We start from the raw sequence: 20,131 nt of genomic DNA on the forward strand, positions 1-20,131 counted from the left end.
CTTAAATTATATCCGATGTTATGCGCTGAGATACCTCTAGGGTGTGAGTTGTAGAGCTATAGCAAGTGAAGCTAAAATAACATAATATAACATGGTTTTAAATAGGGTGTTGTTAGATCTGTCAGGCTTAGATTGGACTTCCCCCCCAACATTTCGCCTTACTCCTCCATTTTTGCTAACCTCCTTTTTTTTGGCCTTAGCACTCTATGCTCTTTACCACTGCTGAGGAGTGCTAAAGTGCACGTGCTCTATCCCTATAATATAGTAACATTGGCTTACACCCAATTGGCACATTTTATTTACTTATAAGTCCCTAGTAGAGTGGTATTATGTGTACCCAGGGCCTGCAAAGGAAATGCTACTAGTGAGCCTGCAGCTCTCATTGTGCCACCCACTTAAGTAGTCATTTAAACATGTCTCGGTTCTGTCACTGCAGGCGTGGTTTGCAGTTTTAAACTACCATTTCGACCTGGCAAAGTAAACCTCTTGCCATGGCTTAACCTTCCTTTTTAATACATGTAAGTCACCCCGAGGGTAGATCCTAAACAGCCCAAAGGGAAGGCTGCACTCTATTTTACATGTCCTGGTAGTGAAAATCTCAATTTAGTTTTTCACTACTGTAAGAGCTACCTTGCCCATAGGATAACATTGGGTTACACTTTTATGCTCAATAAGTGTCAACTTTCAATTGGGAGCAAGCAGGAATGTTGCGTTTGGTGTCTAAAGAGTTGTACTTTAAAACCCTCTTAATGGTAAAGTTGGATGTTGAATCACAATTCTAGAAATGCTGCATATAGAAAGTTGGAATTTTCCTTCCCCAACCATTTGGTGCCTGCAGCCTGTTTCCTGGGTCACATGACTAGGTGTAGCTGATAGTTGGACTTTGTGTATTGCTCCCAGACAGGGAGACAAAGGAGGAATAGATATTAGCAGGTTAGGCCATGTCTGACTTGATAGGGTGTGCAGAGCTGTCATCTACCACACTTGCACATCACAGAGTAACTGGCAAGCACACTCACAGAGGGTTTGACACTAGTCTTTTGTGCCCCCTGACAGGTTGTGACCAGGACATGGAGGCAGGGAATTCTAAACACCTCTGGGGGTGGAAACATCCAAGCACTCTCCCACTTCTAAGTTGGCACCATGTATAAATATTAGACCCTCATACCCAACTCTTCAGTACAGTACCTGTGGATACTACAGAAGAAGGACTCCTGTGCTACTACTCTGCTGCCATGCTTGCCTTACTCAGAAGGAAGACTGGACCTGCACCTTTCACCCAAGGCTTAAGTGACTCCAAGGGTCTGCTGACTGACCTCCTGTTCTGAATGAATGAAGGAAACATTTATTGGTCAGTTACTAAAAACTTACAATTAAAACAACATTATACAATTCTTCTTACATTTCATACATTATTAAGACCACATAATTAAAAGAAACTTTTCATCAATGTATAAAACCAGATATAAATAAAACCATCCTCATTGTCCAGAGTTAAGCAATTTCTTCTCCACTATTTCTATAAACTTCAAAATTCTACCCGTAAATTGCAAGCTTTCTCCTTGTAAACTGGCTATGACTGCTTGTCGGCATGTTCGTATAATTTGACTATTAAAGTCCGACCTTAACAGCCTCCTACGTTTCTATATTTGTGCAGAGCAGCTACAGATGATATGACAAATGTCTTCCCTCTTGTAATAACAGAGGCAACACACCCTCTCACTACTATCAATTTCCATGTAGGGGCGTCTCCAAGAAATTGGCTATTTCCATATCGGAGATTCATCAGCTTCAGCTTTGCCCTTTGGCTATTTGAGTCTCCTAAATATCTTTGGGGTTTTAGCATACCGTAAGAAGCAATAACTGTCCATGCATGGGATCCCTTTGCCATTACTGCTTCATCCCATAAAGGCGACAATTTTTTGCTGCACCCATTTGTAACTTTATTAAAAGCCACCTGTGAAAGAGGTAAGGCCCATAGTTGGTCCGCATTTAACATATCTATCGCCAGTTTGAAATATTCATATGCCTGCTTATGTTTATTATCGCATATTGCCTCCCAAACCACTGTCATAAGCGAGGAATTATTTTCCCTTCTAATTTTGTGTCAGAATTTTAAATAAGCTCCTAAGCTATTTAGGTTCTGTCATTTAAGTCCAAACTCAAGTCGGATTTGTGCCGGTGAAGAATGTAGCGTAAGATTAAACAGGCGTTGGTAGGTCCCTGTCACTAGCTTACCTATGGTGTTGTCAGCACAACCTCTTATGGTCTCTACTCCATATGCAAGAGTTGGCACATGTTTAACTGACATAATTTGTAATCATTGGTTAAGGGGAAGCCCTTTTAAGTTATTCTGAAGTTTGAAAAATGCAGCAATTAATGAGTTGTTTCTTCTCTGTAGTGCAGCACACTGGTTTTCACCCTTGCCCCTAGCATCTATTATAACACCCAGATATCTATATTCAGTGACAACCGATTCTAATACATTCCCCTCCATTCTCAATTTTGGTCTTACAGGCAACCCTCTAGTCACCAGCATTGTTTTTGTCTTTTTTAAGTTAATCTTAGGCCATGAGGGGAGGCGTACTGTGCACTTTCATTAATTAATCTCTGCAGACCCACCTTGGTATAGCTTATTAAAACAATTTATTCAGCATAAAGTAAATGTGAAACATTAAAACCTGCAACAGTCGGAGAGTGAGAATTAATTTCACTAAGCCTTGATGAAATCCCAACTAAATACAAGTTAAATAAGGTTTGGGCCAAAACACACCCCTGCTTCAGCCCGTCCCTTATCACCATATTTTTGGACAAAACTGTGCCTTGGCCCAACCTTACTCTTGTCCAAGTATTAGTATATAGCATTTGTATCGCTCTCAACAAACTTAGTGAGATTCCCATTTTCGTTAACTTGTTCCAAAGAATATTTCTGTGCACTGTGTCAAAAGCTGAGCTAAAATCAATAAAACATAAGTAAAGGTTCATCTTACGCTTCTGGCCATTTCCATTATAAGAACTAGCATTTGAATGTTAATAATCGTCCCCATGCCTTTAATAAACCCTGTTTGGTTTTTTAGGAGTAAATTACTGGCAGCTTACCCTGTCTGTGAGTTCTGTTAGCAGACACTTAGCAAAAAACTTTGCTTCGTAATCCATTAAAGCTATAAGTCTATAGTTAGCAGGATCCAAGACTTGACCAGCTTTGTAAATCAGAGCCAAAATTGAACCCCTCCATTTGTCTGGGACTTCTTCCTTCCATAAAACATTATTGAAATAGTTTGACAAGTTCTTTGCCTATTATTGTGGATTTTCTTTAAATAGTGCTTGAGGGAAGCCATTTGGACTGGTGCACTACTTCGTCTGCTGGAACTTATAATTTTTTACACTGTTGTCCACTGGATGGATCATTTGCTGGGTGTTTTTCCTTTCATTATCATTGACCCGTGTATTTTCTACTGAATTTACTTCTGTTGGCTTTATCAATTTTTGGTGTAACCTGTCATTGATCCCAAATGCTTCTCCCAGACTTCTTCCGATATATTTGAGATCAGTTGTTGTTGTTTCCCACTATTGGCTTGATTGACCAGCCTCCAAAGTTCATGTGCATCTTTACGTTTTGCTACATAATTAATTTTACACCAGAACAGATCAAGCTCAGTTTTTGTTTGTATCCATACTTCTTTTTTAAAGAGTGACCTCAGTTTTGGTAATATCTTAATCCTGACATTAGAGGATGGTTGATTTCTGAAGACCCTCAGTGCATTGTTCAATTTCCTTTTCGCTATCTTAAGTTGAACAGTCATTTTTTTGGGAAAAGATGTAGCCGATGTTACCATGCCTTTTGAACGCACAGCATTTTTCTCCACTAGATTACTTATGAACTGCTCCCAGAGGGTCAATAGATTTTGCTCTATTTTATTTAACTCTTCCTCCCACTGGTCTCTTGCGTGCTGTTCGATCTGTTGTATATTATTTACAGTCCAGTGTATCCTTCTATAGGTTAGACCCATAGGTTCCCCTAACTCAGGGGCGCTTTGTTCGTGTCGGGTAATATGAAGATTGAGGCTGATTATTTGTGGTTGGTGATCACTTTCCAGTCTATTTCCCACATTATAGCTTATTATTGATTGGTATAATTGGAGAGAAACTAAAGTGTAATCAATAACAGCTGTGGATTGTGCCATAAAATGGGTCGCCTTAGCTGGGATGTCCGGTTCCACTCGGCCATGCAAAACTCGAAGGCCATGATGCTCCAGGTTTATCACTGTATCTTTACGCATTTTGTCTAATCATTGTTTAGTTGCATCAATTGCCAGGATATGCCAAAATTGATCAATCTCCTCCAATATTTGATCCCTATGCACCCCATGGAAGAAATTCATATTGAAATCCCCTGTCAAAATTATCCAAGGGATTGGATTCATTTGCTTAATGTTATTAATAGGCTCAGTATTATCTCTATTGTTTCTTTTTTTTGCTGCCAAAAGGATGAATGTATACATTTATTATCATCAAAGAAGGGATCTTATTTCCTGTGCTAACTGGCCAGACCTTAATTGCTTGAATATTTGAATGGTTAATTTCCACTTCTTCGATCTTTATTTTTAAGGCCACTGAAACATATACGGCCAAACCTCCTGCTGCTCGCCCCTTCTTTTTTGTTTTAATTGCTGGTTTACTATAGCATAAGTATGCTGGTAACTTAATTTCCTCCTGTGCCCATGTTTCTTGAGAGAGGATTATCTAATATCTTCCAATATATGTTAGGAATTCACGATCGTCCACTTTTGCTGCCAAACACTCTATGTTCCATGAGCAGATGTCAATATGTAACAAAACAAGGACCCCCTGATGTAGGTAAATTTCCTGGGTCAGGGCAAACAATTTGTGAAAAAGTAACGTACCCAGGCAACAGCAAGTGTACTGGAAAAGTTCAAATAGTAGCAAATTGATAAAGAATAATGGTAATCGGGCACAAAATTAGCATTTAGAGATTTAATTTGATAAAATTGATAAAAGTAGTCATAAGGATAATCAATGACATGGACAAAAATAACAGATAATAATAAAAAATTCTTCCATTAGAGAATAAGTAAATATGCATTGCTATGTGTACAGATGTTCCCAATGATCTGAAGGGGAGATGGTTTTAGTGCCAGAGCCTCTACATTCCATGCATGGGTGTCACCTTTATTTTTGTGGTCAGCGAGACGGTTTATATCCTGTCATTCTCTTACACCTTTGTCTGTCCTGACATTCAAGGCACTCGGTAGCCAGGACCAGTCCGACTTTAAGTAAAGAGTTTTGCTCTCATTGGCTTCAGTGTAGTTATCAGCCTGAAGGGTAATATTGTCCCTTAAAGGGGTAATTGATCTACTCCTTGCTCCTTTCAAGATAGTCATTGTACCCAATTGCTGATTTCTATTGCCCATTTGTGGACTTTTCGTTAGTTTCTGTCTTCCCCTATCACCTCCTTCATTGATCCTCTTAAACTGTTTGCCTCCACCATTCGGTTTTAGACACTGTGGATATGGTTCCTCCTTTTCACTTATCATCTCAAGACCTCCTGTTCTGAAATACAGGACCTTAAAAGCTCCAGAGGCCTCCCTGTATCTGCCCAGCTTACCTGCTGGCTCGACCTGCAACTGGTCCTGCCTGAGCCCTATTGGCCTCTGTGGGGTCAGTTCCTGACTCCCAAGAAGTGCCCTTCAGGTCCCGGATATTGGTGTGGCATCAGTGGAGCTCCCCCTTCAGGAAAAGGAGAAAGCCTGAAGTTTTGGGCTCTTGTCAACTGCGTACGGGCCTGTTCCTACCAAGATCCTGCTGCCCACAATCGCAAAGCTTCTGTGAATTAGACTCTTCATGCCACATTGACCACTCTCAAGGACTGGCAACTCAAGATCTGCACTTCACGCTACAGCATCAACACACCATGATGACTGCCAATACGAATCTCCAGCAATGACTGTCCGCAACGTCCAACCGGATCTTCGTGCTACAGCTATGACCATCTGTGTCACTCTCCCTTTTCCTCATGGCCCCCTCCACCGCAAATGGAACTCTTCGTGTTGGACTTTAAAAATTAACTATTTCAGCGGTACTAACCTGGTCCCAAGTTCCATCACAGTCATTTTGAACTTATGACTTTCTCCCGGTCTCACACAACTACATAAATGCTAGTGACACTTTGTGCTTTTAGGCACTATACTTACCTTACATCTTTAAAGTTGACTAACCTTGGTTCTACTGATTGGAGTTTTGTAATTTGGGTCTCAAACAATCTGTTACACTTTAATCTTCTTGTTGTTTTTTGCACTTTATTACGGTTTGAAGTCCTGCATATATACTTTACACATTGCTTCCAATTAAAGCCTGACTGCTTTGTGCCAAGCTACCAGAGTGTTGAGCACAGTTTAATTTTGGGTTTGCTAGTTATTTGACCCCAACAGGAATTGTGGTTGCTGCTTAGGCAGGGTTTTACCGCCGTCAACCAGAAACCCAATTTCCTACAGGTGTTCGTTATTGGGTGACAAGCTTGCAGTAGAACTTCAACATCTGTTTGCACCAGCTGCCCTGCAATGAGGTTTTTTCCTGGAAAGAGCTCTGGTTTGGCGTGCCATTTATCCTCAAATATGAGGAACCAGTTGACTCTAGTTCCAGTGCTCTCCAGACAGAAAAGGGAGACTTAAAAAGGGTACTGATAAAAATGTCCTCCATGGCTAGCCTCCTTAGGAGGCAGCTAGTTGTTGGAATTGGTTTATAATGTTACAGTATCATCTCCTTGTAAATATCAGTGACTCCTAATCTGCGCCCCTTATGACAAGACTATGTAAAGGTGTTGATGAATGTGTGTCTACAAGCACAATAACATGAATGTCTCCACCCTCAGCCCTGCAGGATTTTCCCTCTTCCCATCAGGAGAAATCCACAAACACTCCAGACCTGGCTTTTTGAGTTGTCCCTCCAGGCTCTAGGTATTCCTTAGACTTTATATGTACGTATGTTTGGGCATTGTGGGAGTTTATAAAAAAGTTCAAATTAAGACTGTTGTCCCATAACATGTACTCAGTAAGGTTCTTGCTTTTTCCCACTCAATGTAGCGTCTGTGTGATTGTATAGTAATAATTATTCAGCCCGACTGTGCAAATTGTGAAGTCAAGTGAAGTGATACTGTATTTGTAGAGCATTACATAGATCCAAAAAGCTTCTTGGTGCTAGGACTGTCCACACCACCTCAGATCAAGCATAGGGAGGAATATAGAGTGAATAATTCATACGTGTGCCGGGAGAGTTTTCTGAAAAACAAAGTAGTTCCTAATGGAGCAAAGGCAGCTTGTTACATAAGAGAGGACCCAAGATATAGACGACATGCTCTCCACAGCCAGCCTGTTTAAATCTAGGTACTGGCAGTTGACATTTAGTGCCTGAGTACAGACCACTTCTTGAGACATACCTTGCCAGTCTGTCCCTAAAGTTGTGAGGGCCAATATCATAGAAAGGTTTGCCTGCAAAGCTACAAGAAAAACGCAGAACAGTTAGCTTCAGAAAGCCAATGAAGCGCCTTGTGGGCTTCTAAAATTCTATTACCTTTTTGAAAATTGTTTACGAGGCAGGTTTTCAAAATTATGGCTCTTAGAAGTTTTGAGAAGAATATTCATGGGGTTTAAAATTACAGGTGTTAGCATAATCGAGTCTGGACACAATTTCAGCATTGACAACTAGTATTTTGAGCTGAGTAGGTCTGAATAGAAGAATTGTTCTATGTTTTATGTGATAAGGGAAGGAGGACACTATTTTATTGATCTGCTCATTAATATGAAGATTTGCATTCATTAGAAAGTCTGCATTTCACTATTGAGACATATAGAGGTGCTTCACTCAAATGTTTTAGCTACAAAGAAGAGTTACACAGATTCAAATGCCCAGCAACAAATCTTAGTCTTTAAGGCATTACGTTAAAAAAAAAAATCCTATTCATCCCAATGTGGGTGGGTGGCAGACATGTTTACAATATACTTTGATAGCGGGGAGCTGGAGTATCAAAACCCACAATGAGCTGGGTACCATCGGCATAGAAAACCTCTTTGACTCCAAAGGTACAGATGATATTGGCTAGAAGATGAAGATGTATACTAAAAAGTAGAGGAAATAGTAAGGAATGCTGTCAGACCTCATAGATGACCTAATGAGGTTTGGACTGAAAAAGGCATACACCAAAAATTGACATCCTTCTGAGTGAAAAAACGTAAACCACTCCGGGGCCACTCCTTTTAACTTGATAGCTGCTAATTGGAGTATAAGAATGGAGTGATTTATTGCATCACAGCAGGTCTAATAGAATGAGACGGACTGTGTGCGTATTGTCCAAAGTCAATCTAGATTCATAGATAGCTGAGTAACCCCCGTTTCCATGCCCACTCTCAGCCTATGATCCATCTGGCTAAAATCTAAAAGGTTGAACTTTGAGAAGCTTTGTGGAACATGTTGTCACATGTTTTTCTGTGACATTAACCACTCCTGGCAGCTGCGCAATTGGTTTGTAAACAGATTCTATACGAATGTTCAGATTATATTGTTTTATGGAGGGTTTCACTAGCCCTTTAATCCAATATCTCATTTAAATGGTACATTAACAATAGAAGACAAAGTGCTATAGTTGAGTTTATAATTTTAATGGCCAAGACTGGACTACCACTAGAGACCCAGCTTTAAGAGAGATTACCTTCATCTGATCCTCCAATTCAGGAACTGATGGCAACATTTTCTGGATAGATTCTTAGGGCAACACATTCTTATGGTGAGGAAGAGTGATAAGGACATTTGTTAGAAATGTGCACGGTCTGGTTTGATTTTTCCTGTAATATACTAAGCAAGCCTGTCACATAGTGATTGAAATTGTGAGGCGGACACTAAGGCACTATTTAGTTTACCCAATTTTGTGAAAATTGTTTTAAGCCTGTTTGGGTTCAGTCAAAATGTCTTGACAGAGTACTGGTGTGCGTATATAATAGTAAGATCTTCAATATTATCTGCTGTGTAACACCTTTTTCTTGATGAGGGATGTTTGCTGTGGTAATTGTTCACTAATGTATGCTTTATCTTAGGTCCAGGTGGTATATGGTTATTTATTGAATATCTACTGATGTAGATCACCAAACACTTTTCATTAGAGCTTTGCATATCCGTTTTTTCAGTGGTAGTTTTCATGAGGTTCAATGTTCATTCTCCAACAGATGAAATGGCGGTGGATCAGTCAATGGCTATCAGTATGAAAGCCAGGGAGTGATCAGAAGTCCTTATTGCTAAAACTCCACATATAGGTATGGAATTGAGTAGATATTGAAAGGTAAGGGTGTAGTTAAGTTTGGCCAAGGTGACGTGAACTCGATGTAGGACGAACTGCTTCTCAGAGTTTGATTAGGCAATGATCTGTTATAATATACTTCAATACTTATGTACACCGTCATTCTCACCGGGGGCCACAGGGATCTCTAAACTTCGTTCCCCAGCATCCTTCGTGGCTGCAAAGGCAGCTGACGACCCAGTGCTGTACAAGGAGGCACAGAAAAGGAGCACAATTCGGCTGCAGTGCGGCACACCAGCATTCTCACTTGGGGCCAGAGGGATATCTAAACTTTTTTGCCCAGCATCTTTTGTGGCTGTAAAGGTCGCTGCTGATCTTCCGCTGCGCCAGGAGGCACAGAGAAGGAGCACAACACTCCTGCAGTGGGGGACGCCAGCATTCTCACCGGGGGCCAGAGGGATCTTTAAACTTCGTGGCCCAGCATCCTTTGCAGCTGCAAAGGCCGCGGACGATCTTCTGCTGCGTCAGGAGGCGCAGAAAAGGAGCACAACACTCCCGCAGTATGGGATATGCGCGGGTGTGCCCGTGCCACACACGTTGCGAAGCCCGGGCCAAGGGTGGGCCCGTCAGCGTCAGACAGAGGCAGGGCAGGGCCACCCTTCTTGGTCCCACACCAGCGGTTTTTTGAAATCGTGACTACCGAATATCGTGACTGCGTGGCTTATTCTGCAATCTTCCTGGCTTCCTCCCTTATGGTCATCTCCTCTGCACGATCATCGAAATGGGCAAAAAAAAAAAACGACTGACAAAAGTATGGGCCCAGGGAGCGTAAGGAAAATCCCAAGACATGCTGCTGAAAATTGTACTTTATCTGAAATAGAAGAACGAATAGAGGAAGCAGAGGACCTCCTAGGTCCCCATCCCAGACCATCTGGTCGAAAAAGCAAGAGAAAGGGAAAATGTCCCCTGGAGAAACATCCTCGAAATCTTAAAACTATAGCTTCCTACTTTGGGTCTATCGTAGCTCCAACCCCAGCCATCACTCCCCCGGCCAAAGCCCACACACCGAGCACTGCACTAATAGAGCCCCCCAAGTGACTCATTAACAGGTCCCATAATCTCCCTGTTGCTCATCACACAAACTCACTCATCTGCCCACTATGCCAAATCAGTAATATCACCATGTATGAGGTCAATACATGTAAACGGGATCGCGTTCCCCCAAGAGACCCGACACATGCTAACCTTGTTACTGCACCTAAAGTACCTTTGAATTATAAGTCTTACACTTTACCTACAAAGCATCTCCACATAGGTGACATCATCAAGGGACCCCTTAATACCCAAGGTTTTGACCTATTTATGAGCAGTGTCCCAAAGCTTCAGAGCCCCCACATAGAGACATATGAGGGCCTAGTCAATAAAGTAAGGACATAATAAGAGCGAAGAGGTTCATAGTAGGAACATCTGAAAGGGACTACATAGGTGTGTCCTTTAGGGATCTAGCCTTAGACTTGATTGCACTTGAACTTCGCTTTAGATCAGACACAGATTTGCAAATTACATTAAAAACGAACCCCTGTGCCATTCATTGGTCTCACCCCCTCTCATTCACCAAAATCGACCATCTGGTGTATTGGAATCTAATCCAAGGGGAACTACTAGTGCTAGCATCTTTAACACGTCAAACATCGACTGACTCACTATTCACTGCCCAGCACCATGTAACTCAACCCAACCACCTTGATCGACACTAACTGAAAGACCTCCACCTTAGGCTAAGGTGTGTAAGGTTGGGCTGTTGAGGCACAGGGGATTAGTTAAAGACAATGACAAAGGGGGGCAATCATCACTGCAGGGTGACTCCATCAAGAGGACTACGTGGTCACTCAGGCCTACGGACGGTAAACATCTGAAATTTTTACCATGGAACGTTGCAGGCATCAAGTCTAAATGCTCTGATCCCGAGTGGGGTGTGTTTATCAAATCTCACCATATTATCCTGCTACAAGAAACTTGGGCTACTAAGCCGGTGCATCGCCCAGGTTTTGTTGCTTTTATTGAAAGCGCAATTCCTTCTTCGGCAGGACGTCCATCAGGTGGACTAATAACATTAATACAAGCAAAGGGTTTGAAGTGATGCGGTATGCCTTGGCGCCTCCAGTCTTAAACGTATGTGTAAACCAAGACCAAACAGTGAACGGTGCTACAGGTAAGAGGATAACCCAAAACATCCAAAATGGACCGAAGTCCTTGATACAATTATACAGGTAGCCTGTGCACAGGTAATCTTCATTAACAGTGTTGATACTGCACGTATTTCATCAGCATAACAATAACAGTGGTCGGATTGACGTTTTCTTTCCGTATGATTTATTTGTATTTCAGGTGAAGATTACGTGTGCACAGGCTACCTGTATAATTGGACTTTTGATATGGTCAAGAATGGATTTGTTCCTTATGGCCAAAATTTTACCAACCACATCTAAATATCTTCTTGCCCTTCAAATCAATATCAACACGGGCTCGGCCTCATACACATAATTCTAGTAAATGTATATATTAGATCATTACCTTTAAACATTCAATCCTGAATAGTAAGTAAGCTTGACCATCTACTGGGTCAGTTCACCTTTAAATGCTTTAATATTGTAGCAGGAGACTTTAATACCTGTCTTCCTACATCTGCAGGGTGTATACTTGATGACCTATCGCCCCATCACTAATTCATAAAAGTAACAAAATTGTCGAAGGCCTTTGCTCAAATTGTTGTTCTTAATTACTGATTATGGCCTCAGAATGGCTAATGGAAACATCAAATCTGATAGTCCCCCTCATTTTACCTTTAATAGAGGCATTAGACAAACCAGAATAGACTAATAACTAGTGGATAATGATCTCTAGTCAGAACTGCAGGACATGCAAGATATCCCCAGACCAGAAAGCGACCACCAGGCACTAAGTGCATCCTTTATTATATCCAGATTTAGAGACACAAAACTAGAGGTGGTTGCATTAACTTCACTAATTACAACTTCAATAATTTGAGAAATGTCAAGTGGGGAGAACTGGTGGTATATGTACATAAACTTTCTTTCATTTATGATTTGTTTGTATCTAAACTCTCCATGATTGACACAACTGATATTCATAACACTAATTTCGTACCGACACACTGTGATCTCATGGATGCACTGAGACCGTATTTCATGAAAGAGCAGAGGAGAGGAGCACTTAGAAAGAAAGTACCTTCTTGGTTTGACAAGGACTGTCAAATCGGGGACCTAAGACCAGAAATTATAAAGACCAAGTGAGATTATAAAACTCTCCTAGTTACAGCAAGAAGACATTGGGACAATGGGCTCTGACCGCTGAAGCTCTAGAGAAGGGTTGCCAAAAACGTTTTTGGAAACTTATAGCTGTAAACCCTTCCAAATCCCATTCCCTAGACCCATCGATCAGTCCTGATACTTGGGTTACTCACTTCAGCAATTTATATGATTGCCCGCAGCAAAATAGCACCGCTGTGATTCCATGCCCTGATACGGACAATGGCCCCCAAACCACAAATCTGATCAGCCCATGCCCCACCCCCGATATTCACTCTACCCTTACCCATCTAGGGGAGATGTCTCCATGGTTATTACTGTATATAATTCCTCAGCTGTAGCGTCAGCAAAATATGGCACTGAGATTTTGGGCTACCCAATGCTGAGAACCTTACAAAAATAGGAAATAGGTTCATCAAAACTATTTGTAAGCTTCCCTTAAGCTCTCCTATTACACCGCTACGCTTAGACCTGGCTCTCAACCCTATTCACCTAACAGTGGCTCTAAAATCCCTTCTATTCTGGATCAGATTATGGTCCACTCCAGAATTGGCAGCCTATAGAGAGTGCGAGAAAGATCTTTTGGCTCTTGATATGAATCTGAGAACACCATGGCTGAAACACATCAAAGAACTAATGTATAGAATAGGAATGAGTGAAGTATGGACTGCCCTGGAATCAATAGCGAAAGGAGATGCCCTAAAAATAAAACAGTCTTACTGGGAGGCAGTCCCATTCCAAATGTGGGAAATCGACCACCTAACTGTTACAGGCAAATTTCTGAATCACAAAAGTATGACTAGGTTTGAACCATATCTGAACAGAATGCACCCTCATCAGCTAGAATGCCTGTACATACAAAATAGATGTGCGGTTTTTCCCTTGAGATCTCATAACTCCAAATGGGCCAATGCTACATGCCAGGTGCATTGTTGTCCAAATTGCCCGAGCACAGTGGAAACAGAGTCCCACTTTATGTTATTCTGCCCCACATAAAGTAATGCTCGGAAAAAATGGTTGGTGCCTGTATGTAACAACATGGATGTGAGACGCAATTCGGAAGTGGATAGACTCTTTAAAAGTGACACTAGAGAATCTTTAGCCATCGCAGTCTCTAAATACTTGTACATCACTTGGGCATTAAGAAAAAAGGCAATTTGCTAATTTGAATCCTGATAGAGAACTGTTCCACCATTCCTCCCATTTATGAAGTATTTATGAATTGTTGTACATACTTATTCTGTATATGATAGCTATTTTGCACATCCTCCTTGTCATGACTATGTTCTTATTTTATAATTTATCGGGAGGCCTACAAACAAAATGTGTACGCGGTTATCACGTCTGGCCTACAATTTGTTTTAGGATGTTGTCCTGTCTTTTCTATTACTTTTTAATTTGATTTAATGTTTTTTTAATCCTTTATAGTAAGGTATGTATACCCTGTTGTCTAATGTTTCTATATCTGCACAACCTTTTAATGTATTTATAACATATCTTTGTTGTATGGATTTGATGTGTTTTATGGTCAGTGCCCGAAATAAACAATAAATATATATACTTATGTATCTCTGCATGATTGAAAACCTGGTTTACTTTACTTATCCGTTATACCTCTAGGTTTGAATTATTTTCATTTTCTTCCATATCTCTCACATTGATCTACTAAAATATGAAAATAATGAAAGTTTGGACCCACTGCAAATGTATAGTGATACAACTTAATTCCTCAGTACAAGGAATTTCTCCCCATTCATCTCTACCATTATGCGTTTTCTTTTTAATGATGCATGAATGATAGTGGCCCAGCACTGCTTCCCACTGATTTATTTCTTGAGACAGTGCAAGACAGATTTGTGCTTGCTGCAATTGTTCATACAATTGATCTTGAGAGATATGAATCTCGCGACCGTCATCAACAAAGACCTTATAATATTAAAAAGTAGGTTTCCTAAGCTTTTTAAAATTATTCATAGTGCAGAAAAAAAGCACACATGGTTGGAGTAGCTCTAGCTTGATAAATGGCATCTCAAAACCTGTAGCCAAAGATATATGCAAAGCAACAGCAGGAGGTCAAAGAGCTTAAGGCTCACTGTTGGAAATGGAGTCTCTACTTGGCAGAGGTATGCACCTTATCTACATATGGACCCTTCCGTCTAGTCAGGGTAAGGGATGACACTTCTAAAATAACCACCTGCTCATCTCATTGGTAACATAGCACGAACAGGCAGGCTTATCGCAGAGGCAATGAATAAAGCATTTGCACATAACACATAGTAATATATCGAAATCACTATGAAAGGACACCACACAAGTTTAGGAAAAAGAGCCAATATTAATCTGTGGTAAACAAGACCAAGACAATAAGCATCCAACATACAGTATTCCAAATACCAATATTGCAAAAATAGACTTAAAACACAGTTCCTTGAAGTCAATAACTCCACCCGGATTTATCACAGGGTTGTGAACAAACAAATCCACCATTTCAAGCTGACCGCGGCATCGTTGGTCAGCTACGGTGTCTGGAAGACCCGCAAGCAGTACCTTGGAAATGCAGAGTGTCATGGAACTAGTGATGAAATTCAAATATGTGGCATTGGCAGGCTACAGAGGTTGGTGCAGGAGTCGTTCGGGCCCTTGAAGTCATACACGCTGCAGATTGAACTCTGTCAGTTTGAAGTCAGGCGCGCCAACGGGGGTCGGGGCTGCGGTGCGAAGTGCAGTGGTGCAGCATGCTATTCCCTCAGGTCGCGGTGCAGGCAGCGGCTCATTGACAGGATCCAGCTTTTGTGCGAAGTGGGGCGCAGCTCGTCGAGGCACTGGTTGTCATGGTGCAAGCAGCAGCTTAGTCGTTGCTGAAGCTCTGGAGTCGATGGCATCAGCATCAGTAGACCAGTGTGGGATTGGGCAGTATGTCGAGTAACTTACAAGCAGTGCCCCCTGGCCACTGTGCAGTCAGTGGCATCAATGTCAGCATGGAGTGGCAGCGTCAGGGATACCAGGGCAGGGATGTGAAGCGAGGCTGTGCAAAATTCCATGCCCTCAGGTTGCGGTGCAAGCAGGAGTTTGGTGGCAACGTTAGTTGTCGACGTCGGTGAGACCAGGTTTGCGGTGTGACGCAGGGCAGTGCTCTCTGTGTTGCCAACAGATCATGGAGCCGACAAAAGCATTGTTGAACGCATCAGGTTGCTTTTTCTTCTGTTGCAGCAAAATACACACAGTTCTCAGTGCTTGTTGCAGATGATCTTCAAGTCTTTGCTATTTCCTAGACCTCTTGAATGGGGGCAAGCTCTACCTCAAGCCCCTGGAGAAACGTAGGAAAATATGTTGCAGAAAGTCCAGTCCTTTCACTGCCCAAGACAGAAGCAGCCACTGCAGGCCAATATAGCAGAGCAAAGTGGTTGTTCCCCCTAAGAGCTTCTCCAGCTCTTTTTCTTAGCAGGTTCCTTAGTCTAAAAGAGTTCAGAAGTTCTGGGGTCAGGGCCCCAATATTTATACTACTTTTTCCTTTGAAGTTGCAGGCAGAAATTCTCTGAGTTCAAAAGAAACAAGTTCTGTCCTCTCTAGTCCAGCTTCACTACAGGAAGTGGAGACAGCATTGTGCAGAGCAGACAAAGCCTATTCCGTTGCTTTTCCCACCATTCTAAATACAGAAAGGTCTATTCAGCCTGGCTATGAGTTACTCAGGAAAGGCTGGACACACCTTAGCCCCACTGTGGCTGTCTAGTGTGAAGGCACATCCCTCAGCTCCTGTCACTCCAAATCCAAACGGTGAATACAGAAACAGGCAGAAGCCCACAAGATGGTTAAGTAAGAAAATGCCAACTTTCTAAAAGTGGTATTTTCAAGCACACAATTTTAAAACCACCTTTACTAAAAGACGTGTTATCAAATTCTGAGTTCAGAGAGCCTAAACTCAATTTCTCTACCTTGTTCCAATGGACAGTTATACTTGTAAGATGTTACAAGGCAGCACCCATATTAAACTATGGGACAGACAGCCTTTAAATAGTGAAAAATAAAATGCACAGTACTTCACCATCAGGACATGTAAAACACACCACTACATGTCCTACCTTTCACATACACTGCACCCTGCCCATGGGGGTACCTTGGGCCTACCTTAGGGGTGCCTTACGGTGCTGCATTTGCCAGGTCGACATGGTAGTTAAAACTGTATGCAGTCACTGGTACTTGAGTGGGTGGCACAGCCATTGCAGCAGGCCCCCTTGGTAGCATTTGTTTTCAGTAAAATCAAATATAGCATGGAAAACCAATTATAATACAATCTACTGTAGGAGCGCTTGCTCTAGTAGTGTAGTGGAGACACTAAACAAGCAAAAAAGAAGTCAAAATCTGAAGGCCAAAAAGCAAAACGTCAGGGGATTAACCAGTCAAAATTGCCAAGTCCAACACTCACTTCCGCACTTCATTTTTCACAAGAGTACTATTAATTTGTGTGAGATCACCCTGTTGGCCCCGTTCCCTCCAACTGGCTCTCCCCACACCCCTTTTAAATCCTTGCTCATGTAAACGACTTTCATAACTGGGCTTTCAGATGACAGATGCTTAGTTATAGAAACTGTCTTGCTTGGTCCATCAATTTAAAAATTAGTTTAAAGTTCCCCTGGTGGCATCAGTCTGGCACTGGCTGATAGCAAAAGAAATATCCACAGACCAGGCGGGTCGGCATTCATGACCAACTACAGCATTAAATTGGAATCCAATAAGCTCTGGTGATACACAATGGTCTTAATTTTCTAGATCCTAGGTCGTCTTTCCCTCTTTGATAATACTCTGCTTATGGGTAAATTGTAGATGGAGAGTCTTATATATAAGTTGAACATTTATGTGCCCTCTAAAGAGTATGTGCCCATTTAATGCGGAAGAATTCAACCTCAGGGTAAGTGGTAATGGTGTAATATCTCAAGGAGGCTTTTGTTGTCCATCAGTCCCGCCCTCATTTGTTCATTGACAATCTTCTTTAGGATGCATTGCTCTAATCCTAAAGGTCCTTACATTGGTGGGACATTGTGCAGTACACGTTATCCCAGATGTATTCGGATGAAGAAATATCCTCTGCACGGGCTTGGAGAGCATGCGGACCAGCTTCAGGTTTTTTAGTCACCTCAGTACATAAGACAATCGCACATGTGTGCCAGAGACATTAATGACACTTATTGAGTATGAGAGCATGGCTCTGGGCCTAGAGGGTGCTCACCACATGCACCCTCCTCACTGAAGGTGAATACTGTCGCCTCACTGGTCTGCAGAGGACTGAGAGTGGTGGCGATGATACAGTTTATGGAGGCAAGACAGGCTTCTTTGCCTGTCTCTGCCAGAAAAAGATGTACACTGCTCTCCTTTTAAATTGATCTGCCTGCCCTTTGCACCTGGTGCTTCACCCATCCTTGTGGGACATGGATGTCACACATCTGTACTGTTTTGAGTGTTTAGCGGATGCCTGCATACAGAATTTGCAATTGTTGAAGGGTTCGAGATGCCTGAGACTGCAGATGCAAAATTGCTGGGTTTGCCTAAAAAAACATGCAGAAATTCTTTGTAGCACGTCAGGCAGTCCAGTGTTAAGGAGTGAAGGCAGGAGGCCACTTTGCAGCTTTGGAGCTTTACTCTGTCCTTTCCAGACCCATTGTTCCCTGGCAGGGTTACCCGCACAGGTAAAGTGGGGGCAGCCTTTTGTCGATTATCGCGCTAAGTTTTTTTATCACTTTGCCAGGCTTGCTTATAGGCGATAGCTATGTTAGCGACTGTTTTCAGTCGCTAACAGATTGGGTACGCCCACTTTGCATGTCATTAGCGATAAATATCGCTGACATGCAAAGCGGACCCCAAACCTGTAGCTATTGCCTACAAGCTGTCACTAACTGCTGTTAGCGACAGCTTGCTAATAGGGCGATAAAAATATTGCCGCTTTCGCGGGAAAAAGTCCAGCTGAAGCAGCGATATCGCCCTTGCTAATATGCCCCTTCGCCTTTCCCATCACTGTCTTTAACTTTTATGATCTATCATCTTTCCTTGAGGTGTGTGGTTATTTTGCATTCAATTACCTAAAGTTCGAAGACTACCAAAAAAAGTTAGAGAATATGATCTCCTTGTTTCTCTTTTGTTGTGAGACCTGGGCTGCAGTGGCTGCTCCAGCAGTCAGAGCTAAAGCCCAATAATACCTTAAAACGTTTGCAGCTTTAAATTTCAACAGATTGTTAACGCTAGGTTTAGAGCAGGGCACACAAGCAGCGTGTGTCATGAGATGAGGACAGCCTCGCCTTTACATCTGCATGGAGCTGACAACTCCCAAACATCCTCCATGGCAATTAGAACATAACGATCATTCATTAGTTGTATGAAATAAGTTGACCTTGGCAGTTATTGCGTCTCAGTCTGAAATATAATTAAGATAAACATGCCTGACACAGACTTTCATACCTACTTAACAAGGCAAATTAGACTGGTTAAGTAATTTAAACATTAACCTTCATGTGATTTGAATTAATGAATTGTTATGTGGGAGAAAAGGGTGGACCTAGATTTATTTTACCTTGAAAAAAATATGAGCTTCTTATCTAAATCAAAAGGTTCGATTCTTTCCAGGGGGTGTTTCTGCAGAAACCAGAATGAGGCTTGGGACACCTACACATTTTTATGGGACTCGCCGAGTGGCTGACTGTTTTTGATCCTTGCTTTACAGAACCAGCACATTTGCCCTTGTGCTATTCACAGAAGATTAGCTGAGATTTTTTGGACAGCACCGTACATTTTGTGAGCCCCTTCTGAAAAACAAAATGAGCGCGACCTGCTGCAGACTTTAAAAACGTCCTGACTACAGTCAGCCAGTGACTTCAGGCCCCCAGACACAGGCGGAGAGCTCAGGAAATGTGTGTTGCTTTTGATTTAAGATCCCCTTTGGTCGAGCACCTCCAGGACAGAGGCAATTGGCTACCAGTGCTGGAGGCTGCACAGCGGGAGGGGCGGCAGGACGGCTCACTTCCATGAAAACATCCTGCCTGCAGATCAAAATTCCTTTCTATACTTGAGCACAGGGGCGTTGTCCCTGCCCCCCCCCCCCCCACACACACACACACACTGGTATATTGAAGCTATTGAAGGGCCTCTTCTGTCTGAAACCTGGCAACGACATGATGGGTGAGTGAAAAGACAGACGGTGGGTGTGAGTGAGAGGGTGGATGCGAGTTTAAGGGTGGATGGGTAGATGGATGAAGGAATGAGTTAAAGGATGGCTGAGTGAAAGAATGGTTGGATTAGTGAAAGGAAGGGTGGATGGATGGATGTGGGGCAGATGATGGACGAATAAGGTAAATAAAAGATGGATGAATGGATTGATCAGTGAAAGCATGGATGGATGATGGCAAAGGATGACTAGATAAGTGAAAGGGTCAGTAGATGAATGAGTGAAAGGGTGGATGGATGAATGAATTAAAGGATGGAGCTGTGACGAAGTGAACCCCCAACGTTAGCA

General features: G+C 42.2%; 1 protein-coding gene across 3 annotated transcripts in view; it reads right to left on the minus strand.

Annotated features, from left to right (window-relative positions):
* Positions 1-20,131, minus strand: part of LOC147683516 (alpha-1,4-N-acetylglucosaminyltransferase-like) — a 427,778-nt gene that overhangs the window by 98,204 nt on the left and 309,443 nt on the right. The window contains exon 2 of one of the 3 annotated variants that reach the window (XM_086943920.1): positions 1,189-1,324. The exons of the other annotated variants lie outside the window; for them this stretch is intronic. The gene's annotated coding sequence lies outside the window, so the exon portion shown is untranslated. The remainder of the gene's footprint in view (positions 1-1,188; positions 1,325-20,131) is intronic. 3 annotated transcript variants of the gene reach the window in all.

Source organism: Lissotriton vulgaris, chromosome 11, assembly GCF_964263255.1.
Source record: "Lissotriton vulgaris chromosome 11, aLisVul1.2, whole genome shotgun sequence".
NCBI classification, from domain to species: domain Eukaryota; kingdom Metazoa; phylum Chordata; class Amphibia; order Caudata; family Salamandridae; genus Lissotriton; species Lissotriton vulgaris.